Source organism: Tachysurus fulvidraco, chromosome 4 (assembly GCF_022655615.1).
Source record: "Tachysurus fulvidraco isolate hzauxx_2018 chromosome 4, HZAU_PFXX_2.0, whole genome shotgun sequence".
NCBI classification, from domain to species: domain Eukaryota; kingdom Metazoa; phylum Chordata; class Actinopteri; order Siluriformes; family Bagridae; genus Tachysurus; species Tachysurus fulvidraco.
In genome coordinates this window covers 29,217,498-29,236,571 of record NC_062521.1, presented here as the reverse complement: position 1 = coordinate 29,236,571, position 19,074 = coordinate 29,217,498, and the positions used below count along the sequence as shown (strand labels likewise).

Below are 19,074 nucleotides of genomic sequence, written 5' to 3'. Positions count from 1 at the left end.
CTTCAAGCTCGGGATGTTCTGAAGGTCGATAAGACGCAGAGCCGCGAGAGTTCCGGAGAAGTTTTCCTAAAAATTCCTGCAAGGTTTTCAGACAGCCGCGGTGATATGACGGCAATCAGAAGAGGTATGTCGCACACTTAAAGTGGCGAGCAGCAAACAAATCCCACAATGGTTTATCGATTCCGTGAACAAATTTGTGTCCTGTGGAGCAATAACCGATTCCTGAGGCATGGAGTGCGCAAATCGCACGTCGCTTTGATACCCGGTAATAACACATAAATAAAAAAGAAATCTAAAACACACACAAACACACACACACACACACACACACACACACACACACAAACACACTTGTGCTCCTTTCTTTAATAAAGCATAGCCAATCCTTCTGATCGATATTATGGCCTGTATGTGACTGATACCGCCGCAGGGCTTCGATTCGAATCCGATTCCGACTGAAAAATGACATGAAGGAAATGATTAAAAAGGGAACTTTAACCTTTATCTTCAACTCTGTCCAATTCACTGCTCTTTTGTGAGTTGTGAATTTATATAGAAATGAAAAAAAATAATCAAAGCTCTAACGTTCCCGTCTGGACATTCTGAAGGTTTAAATCATTTTGAGCGTCCTAATCGAAGCTATCAAACGGCTCGGTGTGGCACAAGAGGCTAGAGGAGTGTCCTTGATGGCTTTGCAGAAGGTTTTCACTTAGAATTAAAGAGAAGTGGGCAGGAAGGACGGCGACGGAGCGCGCGATGACACTTTTATGAAAGGCCGTAAAGCATGTGGATGAGGGAGATTTCTTACAGCGGACTCCCCGAACGCGGCGCGCTCTTTAACACGAGGCCGACACGAGGGACACTAATGGTGACTGTCGTTCCCTCGGCTAAAGGAAGCAGCTGACAAACAAGATCTTAAACTGAACCGAGGGACAGGCATTGGCTCTTAAAGCATGGCAATGGGAGCCATATTGGCCAGATTTGAGGCAATACTTGCCAATAAACAAAAATATTGTGCTCCTGAGCTTGGAATCTAATCTAATCTGGCGAGGAGGCGCTTGAACAGAGGCACAGAGCTGTCCACAGAAGCCTGCTCAGATCTCCCCTCTGAGGAGAAACTCGCCATTACTCATCGTAGCTGAATCGTTTTGGAAGAAAAGTCAAGGAGAGGAGACGTGTCGGCTTGGAAAAAGTTCACTACAAAGGAGACGGAGTGGACGCACACACTAGTGATGATGACCCCACCTAAGGGCTTAAAGAAAAAAAATTAAAATAAATAAACCGATAGAAAAAAAAGAGAAGAAACACATCTGAAGGAAGGCTTAAAGGCTCAGCTAAGGCACCTCCAGGCAGTTGGGTAAAGGGGAAAATAACACACACACACACACACACGATTATGCACACCTCTGCAGCAGGGGCCTGAAAGAACTCTTTAGAACACACACACAGACACACACACACACACACACAAAAGTAAAACATCAGTCAACAAGGGAAACACGTGTCTCTCACACGGTTAATAAGTCAGACGGAAAAGCGATCTGAAATCGATCACCTCGAGCAGGACGGCTGATTATACGGCACTCGGAAAAGAGCTCTTTAAAAAACTGCAGGTGACCGTGAGGGAATTTTGCTGTTTAATGCTGATCAATCGAGTAAAACACACCAATTTGTTAATCGGAGCGTCGATCTCTGAACAAAAACAACAGGGACTCGGTTAATAGACTGTGTTGTTTTTTACTCCTGTGTATATTTAATTTAAAAGATAAATATTTGTTTTGTATGAATACCTTTTTTTTAATTGCATTTTAATTTATATATTATTGAATTTATTATTATATCTGTATGAATGTATGTGAGTGTGTGTGTGTGTGTGTGTGTGTGTGTGTGTGTGTGTGTGTGTGTGTGTGTGTGTGTGTGTTAGTATTATTATATAATAATGATATGATTTTAAGTCATTTATTTAAATTAAAATGCATATTTTCATATAAAAAAAATTTTCCCCTGGTTCTCAGGGTTCATAAAAATGTAAAATATAAAAATAAATGCGATTACTATCTACAACTTTACTGATGATGTTATTTATTTATTTATTTATTTGGGTTTAATTCCTTTTCATTTCCTGCTGAGAAGCTGCCCACAAATGGACATTGCCTTGGTACATGTACTGTGGTACAAAATGTCTTCCTGAGTCGTATCCCGTCGTATCGCGTGTCTGTCCGCTAACGTCAGGCTGAACCGGGGCACAAAATGGCGGTTGTGACGTTCGACGACACAAAAGGAAGTCGTACTGTACGTGGATATCGTCCTGAACACTGTGAAGCATGGGAGGAAGCGGTGTAGGTGGATTTCTGGATTAAACCCTGTCCCGATGGGATGGTGCTCGAAATATTATTTCGTCTTGATTCTGTTTACCAGAAAAAACGAAAAAAAAACGTACGAGTCTGTAAGCCTGCTTTCTAAATCGCGGCGAGGTGGAACATAATCTAAACCTAGCGCTATTAAAACTGGACACTGCTCCAGATAAAAGTTCCATAAAGTAGTGAAAAATGGCAGGCGCATGTTCTTACGCCCCATGGGAGTGATTGGACGCATCATCTCACACAGACACACCACACACTCAGGGCTGGGATGCTGTTACTGTTTCAGGCTTGCGTCGGACCCTAATGACGCTGTGATGGACCGAACGCATTGTTTTACCGCAAAGCCCTGACTTTATCCGCGGCATCGCTTTCCCCTTCGCCCACAGGCCGGTCCACCGGCCTCGCCGTGCGTAATGCCCCCTTAACGAGCCTCCAAATGCTTTATGTTTTGATGCATTGCCGTCCGTCTGAAAAGTAATACAGAAATGGACGAAAAGCATTAGCATTTCACTAACCGACGTCGCTCGCCCGAGCTAGGGAGGAGAAAAAAAAGAGAGAGAGCGAGCCTAATGACCACTTTAGTTTGGAACCTAACGTGGTTACAGGCGGGGATGAGGGGGTGTCGTGTAAACCGATCCTGAAGGATAGGCGGCTGCTCTCAGAGTTGTGGAAATTTAGCACAAATGAAATTACACACAGATTTAAAAACAATTGATGAAAGACACTCATGTCGCTCATTCAAAGCGAGCTTGTACCGTGCATCAGGAGGAAGCAGTGTCTGTAAATCTGCTCAAAAAATCCTTCAATTGTTCTCTTTACAAAGCAAAAGGACACGACAGACAACAGCTCCGGAAAAGAGAGAAAAAAAACAGCTTCGTGTCTCTGTTTTTAATCGACTCCCTCGTGCGGCGTCCGTGAACTTGCTCCCTTTTTTTTTTTTTTTTACAGATTTGCAAGCGCGAGTGCATTTTAAGTAACAGACGGCCGCGTGATGACGGCCGTCCGCTCGAAAACTCCTCGTTCAAAATTTCCACCGCAGCCAGAATCGGAAATCTAAAGTGTTTAACAATTACACCGAAATAACAAGCTCATTAAATTCATGACAGTCGAGTGGAAGGCTAGGGTCTGGCTGGGTGGATAATAAAACACAGCTGTTCTGGAGAAAGAAGGGTGGAAAAAAAACAAGCTCCAAAATAACAAACAGCTCCTACACAAATATACACTAATACACAACAAACTCCGCCCACTCGCGTAACGAGAAATCCTTCTACTTCCTGTTTGTAGGTCACGTATTGAAACCGGTGTCTTTAATAAAATAGAAAAGAAATCCAAAGAATTTTTTTTTTAAATCTTTAAAAATCCATCCAGTGACGTGAACGAAGCCTTAGGTTCATATTTTGTAGCACGTTTCGGATCTATGCATCATATGGAGTAACCGGTCGTAAGGAGGAACCAAAACGAGATCGTAAATCCAACCGTGTGACAAAAGACTGGTATTAAATTAGAAATAATATTTTGAAAATCGTTTCCATCGTCGACATGCAGAAATATCACACTATGTTAAAATAAAAACGTGAAGCGAACGTCTCGACGTTTGAAGGACGTTTAAATCCCATTAAAGGTTCTTTACTTTTAACTTTAGCTACAGTATAAAAACCCAAGTGAGTGATGTGCGAAGTGCCGTAAAGGAAAATTCGTTTGCGGGAAATAAAGATTAAAAAAAAAAAAAAAAACACAACATGTGCTGTCTGGAAATATTTCATATGGATCACTGACTACAGTCTGGACTGATAGGAGGGTATTATATGAATATGATGGTATCACGGTGAGTCAAACAGCAGACGAAACCAACCCAAAATGTCAAAAAGTCATATTAATATTTAGTTATTTTTATAGATGCACAAAATCACCCAAAGTTTCTGGAAGGGTTCTTTCGAAATAGAAAAGCTTTTCATCTGAACTGATCACAATAGGAGACAGTTGGGTTGATTATATTAGAAACCTACTCTGTATCTCTGTCAGCCTCGCTGTCTGAAAACAAATCGTGGCATCGTATCATCTCTAGTTTCTAGCTCCTGTTAGCGTTTCCTTCTCAGTAGCACCGTGACACCAACACAAGAACAGGGGGATGTGGTAGCTCAGTAGTTAAGGTATTCGAGTACTGATCGGAAGGTCACTGGTTCAAATCCCAGGTCCACCTGAAGCAAGGCCCTTAACCCTCAATTGCTCAGGTGTATAAACTGAAATAAAAATATAAGTCACTCTGGATAAGAGTGTCTGCTAAATGCTGTAAATGTAAAAGGGTTTCATTTCTACAATGAATGCACCAGCTACAGAGGGTTGAATGACCTTAAGTGCCTCTCGACCTTCCTGTTTTGAAAAAGCCTTTAGTCCTAATGCCAATTTAACCCTTGTATGTTGTTCGTATTTTTGTTACTCAGCCAGTGTTCGTGGGTCTGCTGGACCTGCTGCATTTTGGGGTTTTTAATTAAACACGATCAAACATTTTAGTGACGTGACGTGACGTGACGTACGGCTAAGTACGGTGACCCATACTCAGAATTTGTTCTCTGCATTTAACCCATCCAAAGTGCACACACAGCAGTGAACACACACACACCGTAAACACACACCCGGAGCAGTGGGCAGCCATTTATGCTGCGGCGCCCTGGGAGCAGTTGGGGGGGGTTCGGTGCCTTGCTCAAGGGCACCTCTGTTGTGGCCGGCCCGAGACTCGAACCCACAACCTTCGGGTTACGAGTAAGACTCTCTATGTTAAAATACTCTACAGATGTTTACTTCATCCCAGTTACAAGCAACATAAACAGCATATACTGTATGGTTAATATTTGCCCTTTACCTTTATTACATCACATTTTTTAATTAAAGTGCCACTTGTTTGTAATAAAATGTTATTAAAAAAAAAGAAAAGCTAATTTAATCAAGTTATGAGTGGGAAAAAATCAACAAATTTACAAGGAAGCAAAGTGTTTCAAAACTATTGATGTTTATGAATATGGGTCCCACTAATAACAAGACGTACGACGTAGCTAGCAATTAAACCCGAATGTATCACATGACGATATATAGTAAATATTTGATTATGCTACATTTTCTTTATTTTATCAGACGACCAAACAGAATGGCGTGATGTCAAGAAATATTGAAAAACATTTCAAGTCAAATTAGCAGTGACGCTTTTAGGCTTTTTTTTTTGTTTCTCTCTGCTTCAAAATGACGTTTCCGTCCTGTGAAAAACAGATGTGCAAACATTCTCGCTGGTCGGTGGCTCTGCGGTGCAGGAACAGGACGTACCGGAGAGCCTGCTGTATGTATGGATCTATTTTGGTAGCACGTAATTGAGGGCTCAGTTAGATATCCACTTTATTTGAGCTGCTCCCGTTTCCCTTGTTTTGTAGGTTGCTATTAGCTCGGCAAGTCCGGCAGTGATTACTCACGTCTAAATTAGAAATATAGCCCTGCGTCGAGCGACTTCGGTCCTCCAAGAAAAATCATGTGCACAAAACAATGGGCCTGTTGTTCATGCTGTGCGTGTGGTGTGATCTTTTTTAGGTGTCTATTAAATGTAAAAAAAAAAAAAATAGAGCAGAAGTTCCTCCAGGTCTTTACTGTTGATGCGCTGCTCAGAACAACATTAATAACTATTTAGCATAAACAGTGGAAAGTGAAGAGGAGGTAGAATGCAAAGTGGGAGTGTGTCATCGTGGAGGATGATCTGAACGAGGCGGGTTTGTCGTTAGCCGCCGAATATCGGCGCTGATGTCGTTAATGGACGGTGCTTTGAGAGTGTATCGCTCTGATGACTAATGCCGTTTGGTTCGTCGGACCTAATAGCGATCGTTGGCGTAACCCCCCGTCCTTTTGTCTTCTGCAACAAAGCCATCACGGCTGGAGGCGACCCTGGATGCGTCGTACGTGTGCCGTACGTTCCCAACCCGTCGTTCTCTCCGTGTGTGGCGTGACTAACGGAACACGGATCTACGCCGTCTCAGATATAAGCGGAGATGGCTGCCGGATTGTGTTTCTGTGAAAGTGACATTTGAAAAGACTAACCCGACGACAGGCCTGACATTTTGACAATCTGTTTCCATCCAGCTGTGTGAGAAATCAAGTTTTTTTTTTTTCTTTTGTTTAACCCAGACACGCGCGGTGCTGCCGCTTTGCTGGAAAGTCCACCCTGTGCCTGGTGTAATTACAGACCGCTGGGTGTCTGAAAAGGAAAGGCAAGAAGGGGACGAGGGGAGGAGAGGGAGCAGATTAAAGACAAGTGGACACTATTAGAGCGGGTCAGAGTTGCCGTCACCCTCTCGATCTTTGCCGCAGAATGAACAGCTCTGCTTCGATTACGTTAGACGCACCGAAGCGGTGCCTCTGGCACACAGGAAATTTCTAGCTGGATACCTGTGTGGTGGGAAAAAAAAATCTGGGGGATATTATTACATTTACATTTGGTATTTTAATGCTCGAATCAGGCAAGACTAGAAGGTAATTAGTGAAAGTGTTTAAAAATTCATGCCGGATCATTTTCAAGGTCAGGAAGAAACTTTGTGGGGAAGGAAAAAAAAAGTGGATATGCTAATGAAGCCCTAAGAGAAGTGTACTAGCTAGCTGTGCTTTCTAGATCGTCTGTCCGTATCGTTTTTAAGGTTTTGGATACCTTTCTGATGGTTGATCGTTGAAAAGCAGAGTCAGACCCTTGACCACGAAACAGAACGATAAATAAACTGTTTTTATGGCTGAAACTCACAATTAATATTATACAAAAAATATTATAATAAAACCATATCAATAAGCATGTACGGGTCTGCCACGTCTCTGTAATTAGAGGGAAATGTTTTCCAGAGTTTTTCGGTGATGCGAACAGGATTTTGCGGCACATGAAAGATTTGTGAAAGAAATACAAAAATAAAAAATAAAAAAAAAAAAGAATCAATTTACTGAATTAAACCCCTCTTGGCAATGGCCATGTTTTGGCACAGTAATTAACTCTGATCAACTAAAAAGGGTACTTTGCAGCAGTGACTAATCCGCACTGTCACAAAACTTCTGACCGCACTACCTGTTTAGTTCCGGTACATACGACGTAAGATTTTGTATAACGGTGTTCGTTTTATGAAGAAGCCTTGCGATTATCGTTAAAAAATGGTATCGATTACTAGACAAGACTTTAAAACAGAACATGGAGGTGACGAGCTTCGTTTTTGTCGGAGAAGTAAACAAAAGTGGAAACGATTGTTTCTAACTGAAGTAAAGTGATCAATAAGAAGAAGACACACGCTGGAGATAAACACACTTGCTTACTGTGTCGCTGTTAAACACCAATGGGTGTATTACCTTATCGGGCTGAGATGAACCACGTGAGCCGTCGCTATAATAACAACATAACAACATCGGAGTTGTTTTTCCGTCGTGTTACGATTGATCTCAGCTTTATAAGAAAATAATCTCTGCATCCTTAAAACAGATTTTCGAAAGCTGTTCAAACTGCAGCGAGAGTGTTCCGAAAGTCCAGACGTCAAAGTGTAGAAACTTCGGCGGAGGTCTGAGTGTCTCATATTCGAGGCCATTAATGTTGAGTAAAACTTCACCATGTTGTGAACACTCACTCGCTCGCTCTTTTGGATTTAGTCCCATAAACGTCTTAGTTTTTGATGCATCAATAAGAGGAAAGTGGTTATATTGGTCATAACTGCTCGGGTGTTATCCATCACAGCCATGCCATCTGCGCGCACGCACACACACACACACACACACGTGTACATACAGCGCACTGTACATGGTGGTTTATTTGACCTGATGCGTACACAATGGCTGTGATTTATCTTCGCTGCTCTCCGAGTATAATGGGTAGGTAGGTGTAAAGCGTTGGGAGGTCACTGGGAAAGAAAGTTAAAATGCAGAAAGAAAATGTTGCAGTGTGCACAATGCTATCAGAGGACAGGGAAAGTGAAAAGATATATATATATATATATATATATATATATATATATATATATATATATATATATATATATATATATACACACTGCACCTCAGCATAATGAGGGGAAGTGAGTGTAAAACATGGTTCCCAGGTGAAAGAGACCCTGGGGACGCTCGGGCCCTTCAGGACATCGCTCTCCATAAAGGAGCACCGGATTCACAATGTGAACTCGTCCTTAAACGTTTTTTTTTTTTTGGCCACATTATGGAAAATTACGAGCGGAACAGAGATGCATGACTGCATGCTGGTGATCTGTTCTGTAAACACAGTACAGAGAGTGCCACGTCGCGCGCCATCTCTATAATCTCCGGGCGCAGCGACTCGGCTTGTCGCGTACGTACTGTATATATGTGCGGCGTGCTCGGGTCATGCTTCGGTGCTTCGAACATGCAAAGTCTGCACAAAATCTGTGTGCACTGTTACACAAATAAACTGGAGTGAGTCCCAAGATGAGGCAGGGTGTAATCCACTTTACAGAGTTAGCGAAATCTTTTTAAACGGATTCGGTCTTCGCCGCACCAAATTCAATTACGTCTCCCGAGGTTCACAAATCCTTAAGCTGAAAATTCCTACTGATTTAATTTACTCACAAAAACTTACCAAACATTCTACTTTTCGTGGAATATAAGGTTAATATATGTTCGCATCGACAGTCTTAACACAGATGTATTGTTTTTTTTTTTGTTTTTTGTAAATGCTGACCTTGATAGAAGTAAACCTGATGAATAAAACGACGGCGCAATTTCCGGCCTGTCGTGAGAGATTAAAACTGGCATTATTCCTCTGGGGACTGTTCGTAAGGAATAACATAAGGAGTCGGTTTTCAGAAAGATTTGCGACCGCGATCCGGTTTTAATAATCAGATTGCTTGCTTGTCGTTGTGTCTGAAAAACAATTCCAACTCTTTTTTTTTTTTTTTGCGCTTTTGTGAAAAGGAGGGAAAAAAGAAAAAAAAAGGAAGGAAGGAAGGAAGGAAAGAAAGAAAGGATGGAAGGAAGAAAGAAAGAAAGAAAGAAAGAAAGAAAGAAAGAAAGAAAGGAAGGAAGGAAGGAAGGAAGGAAGGAAGGAAGGAAGGAAGAGAAAGAAAGAAAGAAAGAAAGAAAGAAAGAAAGAAAGAAAGAAAGAAAGAAAGAAAGAAAGAAAGAATGAAAGTTAGGAAGGAAGAAAGAAAGAAAGAAAGGAAGGAAGGAAAAAAGGAAGGAAGGAAGTAAAGCGCCCCCCTCCCCCCATATTTTAGTGGTACATGAGTGTTCTTTTAATTCTGTCTCATTTTTGTGCGTCTTCCTATTAAAAAGTGCCAAGAAGTGAGCTGAATGTGTTGTGGTGCACTGCTGGGCTCCGGAGAGGCAGATGGTGACAGACAGCTGGTTCTCACCTCTCTGAGAAAGTCACTGTGAAGATGGAGGAGTGAGACGGCACCCTGCGACGTCACCCTCGCTAAAACCCCCCTCTGCCCCGCCAAAGCGGTCAGAGGTCAAGCTCGTGGGACTCGGAGAAACAACAGTGACTAGGTACAGAGCGCTGATGTCAAACGGAAATGCTTGCAGCACATTATCACCCGAGGCAAGGGCAATTTTCACTCCTGCACGCTCCTGGATCTCTCCGGAATAGGCAAGAAATTGCACGGATCGCATTGTGACTTGCTTTGTGTGAGACCGAATTAAACCAAACGCACGATGAGGACGTTTACGGCAATTCAACTAAAAAAGCCAATCAAATTTATACGCACCGTCTCCTTTAAACACAATTCAGGCAAAGATGTCAAACCGAAGCGTTTTTTACACACGTGACCAGCAGACCAGAAGTTTGGACGCATGATAATCTGCATACGCTGATGATAAAAAAAAAAAAAACACAAAAAACTATCAGAAGCAAATGAAGTATTCGCTCTTCTCTGCTCAGGTGTCTTGTTAACACTGTTAGCGTCTGTCGGCCTATGGGCCGAAGAAACAGAACCCTGTGTGTGGTCACAGAGCGCAGGAGCCTTGACATTACTGCCCGTCTCAAGGACACACTGAGCTACGATCAAAGCCCTTCGTTCTGACGGCTAACAGAAAGAACGTAAGCGTCCCAAATACCACACGGAGGCACGTGTGCTTTTAACCAGCGGTGTGTCCTTTGTGCCTGCAAATCTATTCGTTCACCGTCATTCCGCTCTCGATCCTTAAGAGGACAAATGCAACAATTCTATCAATTTGACGTCGCCGTAGAATCTCGTACGTAGGTAGGAAAATCACAGGCGTTTTTTTTTTTTTTTTTTTTTTCATTTTAAGAGGCAGAAGGGAAACAGCCAGACGATCTGCTGTCAGGAACACTGGGAGGATCGTGATATTGATTTTTATTTGCAGGCGTCTGCGGAGAGTTTCTTTGGTCCGGGTAACTGGCGCTGCACTCGATTGTGGTCCTTTTGAGGAAAACAAACAGTGTGGCAAGATTTTCCTCTTCCTCATCTGCTTCATCTTCCTCTGTTGATGATAATAGATTGAAATTATGTGAAATGTTGAGGTTGAAGCATCTTCTGTCCTAAAACACTTTGGAAAAGACTTCTGGTTGATGGGATTCAGCGCTTACTGACAATTTAAAATGACAGCACGTAGCCTTTTCTCCAGCCTCACACACACACACACACACACACACACACACACACACAGACACACAGAAAGATGGTGGCCACTTCACTGGGCAGATATTAATCCCAGGAGCAAAATGTCAGCACAGCAGAGGCTTGTGTCCTCTGTAGAATTACAGTTCATATCCGTGCTCTGGAGCGGGATAACACGGCCCCCCTCGCCGCTACACAGCCCGATCTTTCACACCTACGCACTGATGATTTGGCCGAGTTTAACCTGTTCAACCTGTCAACACGAGGTCCTGATTAAAAGCAAATTAAAATCTTTTTCTGGGTTTTTTTTTTTCCATGTTCGTTGGAGAGATTTTCGTTATCGAGGGTTTCTGAATCAGGAAACTGATTTACCACCAACAGCATAATTATGGGGTGGTTTATGAGATAAATTTCACAAAAAGCCAGACAACCTTCAATTTTAGGTTTCCGAGGCACCGAGAGGAATTTCACGCCGACAAGTCGGGTAATCCGAGAGTCGGGAGCTGCTCCGGAACGTTCCGTCTTCCGGGAGCTCCGACGGATAGATTTATTCCTACAAATCTAAATACGCAAAACTAATTATACGGTGTAGCTGTTTACCGTCCTGCCTTCTTAACTCTCTCGACTTCACTCACAAGCACCGGCAGAAGACAGGACACGCAGACATGCTAAAAAATAAATAAATAAATAAATAATAAAAATCAACTAAATCAATCAATTAAATATTAAACAGTTAACAGGAAAATTTCGGCTAATATCAGAATGATTCATCGATCCAAAAATATCTGCTGATTAAATCGCAATGATCGGTGTATCGACGCACCAGTCACTTTACATGTCACATCAGTTCAGATGACATGCACTACAGTATATTCTTCTCTTTTCCCCCGTACGGTCTGTTAACTCTATTTTACCTTGTACAGCCTCCTACTCTTTATTGTACAATAGATTGCATTTGTTTCCTTATTTTATTTTTTTAGCTTATTTAAATAATTGAAATAATTCAAATATTTTTGTAGCTTTTTAAATAGTGCTTGTTTTCGTTGATGCACGAACATTTGTGAAAAGAGATTCACTATGTGTGGGAGGAAAAATATACTAAATATACTAAAATATACTTCGATAATTATACATATATACGTATATCATCATGGTTATTTACAGCGAATTTACTGTTGCTGCATCCGAAACAATTCCTTTTCGTATTTAAGGATATTTTTCATATTACACAGGTTATAGTGAGATCGGTTTGATCCAGAGATAAAAGAAAAAGAGGTGAAATATGAGCACTTAAAAAAAAATAATAATAATTTTGTGTTATATACGGTAACAACACACCTTCCTCAGGCAGAAAAGCTGTTAAAAGGTTAATGAGACATAAAGTCGGGCTCCGTTGCTGAGCAATGGACGGAAAACCGGGGACCTACATTTAGATTTCAAAAAAAAGTGCAAAAAAATAATAATAATAATTAAATAATAAAAACATTACATTATTATTAGTGAGTTCATTTCAATTCATTGTCTTTCCCAAGCCTATATATAAAGCTTGAGTCAGTTAAGTTCCTCTCTCTCTCTCTGTGTGTGTGTGTGTGTGTGTGTGTGTGTGTGTGTGTGTGTGTGTGTGTGTGTGTGTGTGTGTGTGTGTGTGTGTGTGTGTGTGTGTGTGTGTTGTCATGTAGAGCTTTGTGAAGGCTGTTAAGGCGTTTTCTGTCCATCAGCTTCGCATTACTGTCCACTTCGGTCCGCTCCACCGATTCTCCGTCCGTGTTCAACCACTAAACCTGGATGCAGTCCGTCTTATTTTTTTTCTTTAAGCGTATTTTACAAGAGCCTGCTACGGAAAAAAAAAGCAATTGTTCGCTGTTTATATCGCAAGAGCTTTAGAGGCGAGCGAGTCGAACATTACGGTCAGGATGAGACTGCGGTGTGTTTATGTTTTTATAGTAAAAATAAATCAATAAATAAAATAAAATATTAAAACACCGTCATGCTTATGTAATAATTTGAAGGCTTCGCTGACTGCTGAGATGGATGCAGGATTTTAGTTAAACGTGTGAAATGACAGGACGTGAGGTCGGCAAGGTGAAGCTCACCTGCCGCATCCACTACAAATCAAACACCGTCACTGATACGCATTTTAAAACCAAATGCTTTCTGGATCCCGGACACGATGCCTGATATCGCCGGAGACGTTGAAAAGAAATAAACGATATGATATATACATACACAGACATACAGTACATTGTTTGGAAAGTCGAAGTTTAAAGAACTCACTACAACAAGCTTTCTTTATTCCCTCTCTTTTTTTTTACCCTCCTCCTCTCTCTCTCTCTACTCGGTGTCTTAATTAAGGAAACGTAATTAAAACATTGCAGTCCTGAGTCAGCAGCTGGTCCACAGAAGATTGAGTGATCTCCCATGGCTCTTATAGATATCTCCAGCTGCAATTAAACAAACTTCAGAGGTGCTCCTAAAGGTTGGCGCACATGTGTGATCGATACAGATTTAATCCCCAGCATCACTCATGAAAGGCCGACGTGACTGTGGGCTTCGCAGCGAGGGATAAAACCACAAGCACTCACTTTTTTCCTTCTATATACATACACGCTCACCGGTGGGGTCGCTAAAGGGCAGCGGCGCTTACCCCGGGGTGTGTCGTATCCACACACACACACACACACACACACACACACACACACACACACACACACACACACACACACACAAACACTGATATGTTTGCCACGGTCTGTGTCGTGATAAAAAATGTCACCGTCTACTTTCAGTTTTCCTGCAAAAACTTTTCAGCTGGACGAGGAACAAAATGCGAGCTTCGAAACAGAGCTTTAAAAAATTATCAGAAATATGTGACTAGAATTATTCCAAATTTTTAAAAAACACACCAAAAACTGGTGCAATTCCGGAATAAAAAATCTTCTTAGGGTGAACCGAAATTAAATCTTTTTATTCTTTCCATTCATAAAAATATCACAGTGTATTTCACAGATAGTAATGACACTGAATTTTAACTAGGCGATTTGAAGAAGGAAAAAAAAAAACACAAAATGAAAATAATATTAAGACAAAACCGGTTTCAAATGGGGAAGATGATTTTACGAGGATGTTTTGGTGAAGTTTGGAGAAAGGCGAGCGCTACGGTACACAGTGATGTCACGATGAGGCGAAAAACATTAACATCGTACAGATAAAGTAGACGATCGGATTCTCTTTCCTCATCGTCACTGCATCGAATGTTATAGAACGCTTGTAGAACTGTTGATAATTGTCACAGCGTCGCTGTGTTTAAAACTCCGCTGTAGATAAGAGTCTTTATCTTGCACTGAAAATAAGTTTAAATGTAAGACACATGGTTGCTTATTATATTATATTATATTATATTATATTATATTATATTATATTATATTATATTATATTATATTATATTATATTACAGACCAAATAAAGCAGAGTGGTTGATGTGGATTTGTCAAGACTCTGTGCAGGTTGTGTGAAACAGGCACGAAGGCAGACAGCCTATATAATGCAAGAAGAGGAACTGTGTTACGTAACTATGATGAAATTTGTATGCTTGGTGTACGTGTGCATCATTTATACCAGTAAAGCATCTACATTATTCATTGTCTCCAGCTAGCTTCTACGCCACGCCAGCATCCGGATGCATGTGTCAACACACCGCTGCACATCGGCGTTCGTACTGCGCCGGCGCTCGTATTACAGTGTCCTCCGTGTGTCTCCTCTGTAAGAGGCTGTAAACTCCAGGCCAGACGAGTGTGCCTAAACGATACGGTAATAAAGGAGGATTTTCTGACGGCAAACGATTGCACGAGGCGAGATATAATAAAGAGCCGCAGAACCGTGTGACGGATCTTATTAAATTCTTTGGGTTTCTTGGTAAATGAGGGAAAAGGTGTAATAAAGAAAACAAATGACGCGTATTGATAATCAATCCCGATGAGAGCGCAGCGGTCGCAATCCATCAAGAAACCGGCGCGCGGCACAAAATGCCCTCGTGAGCTCGGCAGCTGCTCTCTGCTACGCCAAAACGTGGGATTTATGTACACAAACAGGCCCGGGCTGAAGTTCCTTTCATTTTCCCAAAATAAAAAAGTCATTTAATGTTGATAAATATATTCAATAAAAACAAATTACCTGCAGCCGGCGTTCGCCTGTGTCTCCCTGCCCCCATTTATCCTTAATTACAATGTCTCTATCCCTCTCTATGTGTATCTCCAGATCTTCCTCTCCTTCCTTTTCTCTCTCTAACTGCTTCATCACCTTATTGATCGCCTAATTGTGTTGTTTGGCACCTGTTCCCGGGCCTATTGCCACATATTCTAGCTAGTATAAAGATGATAATCTGCGATAAAAGCCTCCAAAAGGACATCAGGCAGTGAGTCTGAATACCGGAGCAGAGCTGGTGATCTCCCATTAGCACAAACTAACGCCGTTACAAGTGCGAGGCACTCCGATTTCAATAAAGCCTACCTTAGATGAACTCCGCTTTAAAACACCTTGAAGAGCGCTATTGAGTTCCTCGAGCTGCTCCGAGAGCCTGAGACCCGAGACGGCTCTTCCAGGAATATACCCGGGACAAGATGGAGTCGTAAAGACACGCTACAAACAAAAATGAGCTAACATACAGAAACAAAACAAATAAAACAATCAGATCGCACGGGCCTGTGAATCCACTCAGAGTGGATATTTAGGAGATTTAATTATTTAGTTAGTTGCTTTTTGCCATCTGTTCAGGTGAAAATGTCTCCTGCTGATTAAAAACCATGTACCAGGACAGACAAGGATGGATGCACAGATGTGCATCTCTCTCTCTCTCTCTCTCTCTCTCTCTCTCTCTCTCTCTCTCTCTCTCTCTCTCTTTCTTTTGTTTGTATGTTTTGTTTCTTTTCTATATGGGCAGCAAAAGTTTTTGCGAGACATTAGAGGACAGAAGTAAGTCAGCAGGAGAGCCTTTTCGCACCACAACGCATCACCACAATCCGTGCGATGGTTTATCGACGGCTGATATTATAAATACATGTACAGGAGAACGCACATTTTAATAGCAGTCTGAAAACATATTGACAGGAAACCCGAAGAGCTCGTACCAGACGCTAGAGACGTCTTCCGTGTTGAATATTGAATAGATAAACTGATAAATAACTTTTTCACTTTTACTATATGTGAAGTTGAACCTCTAACTGTTAATGGGACTAGTGCTCAGTTTAAATTGAACTACAACAAATAAAGAGCACAAACACCAGTCAGGAATAAATCAACACATACATTAGTGTTTAAGCCAATCGTGGTGGTGGTGGTGGTGGTGTTACATGTTATAGCGTATCAGAGGTGCTAATATACACAAATCCTTACAGTCACCTGGGAGGCCTGGAGGTGTAAAGGTGTCCCTTCATAGTTCACTTTAGTTTGGTCAGTCTTTCTCTCTCTCTCTCTCGCTCCTCTCTCTCTCTCTCTCTCTCTCTCTCTGTCTCTCTCTCTCTGACTCCTTCTCTCTCTTTCTGTCTCTCTCTCTTTCTATCTCTCTTTCTGTCTCTCTCTCTGACTTCTGACTCTCTCTCTCTTTCTGTCTCTCTCTCTCTCTCTGACTCTCTCTCTCTCTCTCTCGCTGACTCTTTCTCTCTCTCTCTCTCTCTGACTCTCTCTCACTCTCTGACTCTCTCTCTCTCTCTCTCTGTTTATTATTAAGACCTAACTAACTCAGTCATTAGCTACACCTGCTAAATCACCTCACATAAGCGACCCACCACAATAAAAACTCTACAATATAATTAGCACTCTCGGCTACATCTGAAACCCAACAGCATTATTAGTTGTTGTTATTAAAGATTAAAACAACCTCCTCACGATGTTAATACTTAGCAACAGGTTAAATTACCTCACTGCGTCACTTCTAGCGCGAGGAAATTATTTTTGTTTACGTTAAAATTTGAATTTAAATTTGAATTGTAACCGTTGAGGCTCGCACCTGGCTGCGCGTGCTCCTAACGGCTCTCCGGTCTTAGAAAAAGGAAACGTTTTACACCTTAAATGTTATTGTTTTTACCTTTCCGAAGAGTCGGTGTGAATGTTGTTGTTGTTGTTGTTTCTCCCCCTACGGACCGGTTGATTCAGGATACAAACCCGCCTCAGAACAAGTGTCTTTTCTGCTGCGCTCAGAACGTACAGTAGCTCGACCGTTGGATAGATAGATAGATAGATAGATAGATAAATTAATTAATTAATTAATTTAAAAAAATGAGTAGCCGCGCTGAGGCGAGGGAGAAAATCTCACGAGGCGCTGATGCTGATGCTGCTGATGCTGCTGCACGCGCTCACTCACTGCGCCTCGAGATGGCACGCGAGTGTGACTGGAGATGTTGCGCGTGCCGGGAATTTGCACCGAGCCGCCGAAACACAAGAAACACGTGTAGCCTTAAAAAAAAAAGATGACTGAGGATAACTGAATGACCACCGGAGAAGAGACACGAGTGCACGCACACACACGCGCGCATACGCACACACGTAAATATATATACATACACGCGCGCGCGCGGATGAGAAAGTGCAAGGACGCAGCCGCTCTCAGGCGCGCGCGCATCTCTGTTTTTAACCCGTGCACAACAGACGTGTCCGGAGATTATTTATTTCATTATGGCGCAACTATGGCAACCTGAATAAAAAAATGCACTTTCCCCTGTGTTCATCCCCCGAATGTCTTTCACCTGCGGTGTTAAATTCACCCTTACACAGACGAATCAACACCTTTAGGGTTGAGTCATGTGCACTTAACACCTAAATAAACACCCAGTGCACTGGGTTTTGTCCAAAAGTGATGAATGAACACCTAAGGCATTAATGTTCTCTTAACACTCTACAGTGCTGTATGAAAACCAGCAGGTTTGGTCTTACAGTGTTGAAGTAACACTTCGGGAATTTACAGTATATTTAATACTTAACACATTAAAATGTTGGTGTTTGAACATACAGTGATGATACAGTGATTTATCATCATATGTATTTAAGTTTAAACTCAATACATATCGCATGGAATTAACACCTTAAGTTTAGTTAACTTCTACTAACACCTCCGATTAAATTAACACTACGTATCAAGGTCCACTTCATCCTTTCGATGTAGAATGAACACCGTTGGTGTTGGGATTATTTTTAGTGTATGTTAGTGTTAAATCAACACTATCACTCTAACTAAGCACAAATGTTGAGTCATCATTAAACGTGTTAATTCTAGACAGTGGGTATTGATTTAACATGAAAGTTCTTAGCGTCAATACCAGAGTCTGGGAATCACTTTATCATTATAAATGTGTTCATTTTAGCATTCTAGAATGCGGGTATTAATTCAACATTAAAGGTGCCCATGTGTTCATTGTAGACTGTGGATACTGATGCAACATTAAGAGTGTTAATTCTAGACTGTGTGCATTGATTGGCCATTAAAAGTCTTTGCTCAACAACTGTGGATAGTGATTAATTATTGCAAAAGTGTTAATAACAGAAGTGAGTATTCAGTGTTTCTATATACAGTGTACACTTTTCCAAATGTGTGTATTGATTTTACATTAAAAGTGTTGATTTATCTTTGTTGGTATTGATTTGACTCTGAATTCCAGACTGTGAGATGGTTTAACATGTAGAGTGTTAATTCCAGACTGTGAGATGGTTTAACATGTAGAGTGTTAATTCCAGACTGTGGGATGGTTTAACATGTAGAGTGTTAATTCCAGACTGTGTTATGGTTTAACATGTAGAGTGTTAATTCCAGACTGTGAGATGTTTAAAATGTAAAGTGTTAATTCCAGACTGTGAGATGTTTAAAATGTAGAGTGTTAATTCCAGACTGTGAGATGGTTTAACATGTAGAGTGTTAATTCCAGACTGTATGGTGGTTTAAGATGTACGGTGTTAATTCCAGACTGTGATATGGTTTAACATGTACAGTGTTAATTCCAGACTGTGGGATGGTTTAACATGTAGAGTGTTAATTCCAGACTGTGGGATGGTTTAACATGTAGAGTGTTAATTCCAGACTGTGAGATGTTTAAAATGTAAAGTGTTAATTCCAGACTGTG

At 41.4% G+C, this 19,074-nt stretch overlaps 1 long non-coding RNA gene across 1 annotated transcript in view; it reads right to left on the bottom strand.

Moving 5' to 3' along the window:
* Positions 1-17,480, bottom strand: part of LOC125141004 — a 275,689-nt gene extending 258,209 nt beyond the window's left edge. Inside the window, exon 1 of the long non-coding RNA XR_007140327.1 lies at positions 17,049-17,480. This is a non-coding gene — a long non-coding RNA (uncharacterized LOC125141004). The remainder of the gene's footprint in view (positions 1-17,048) is intronic.
* Between the last annotated feature and the right edge of the window lie 1,594 nt (positions 17,481-19,074).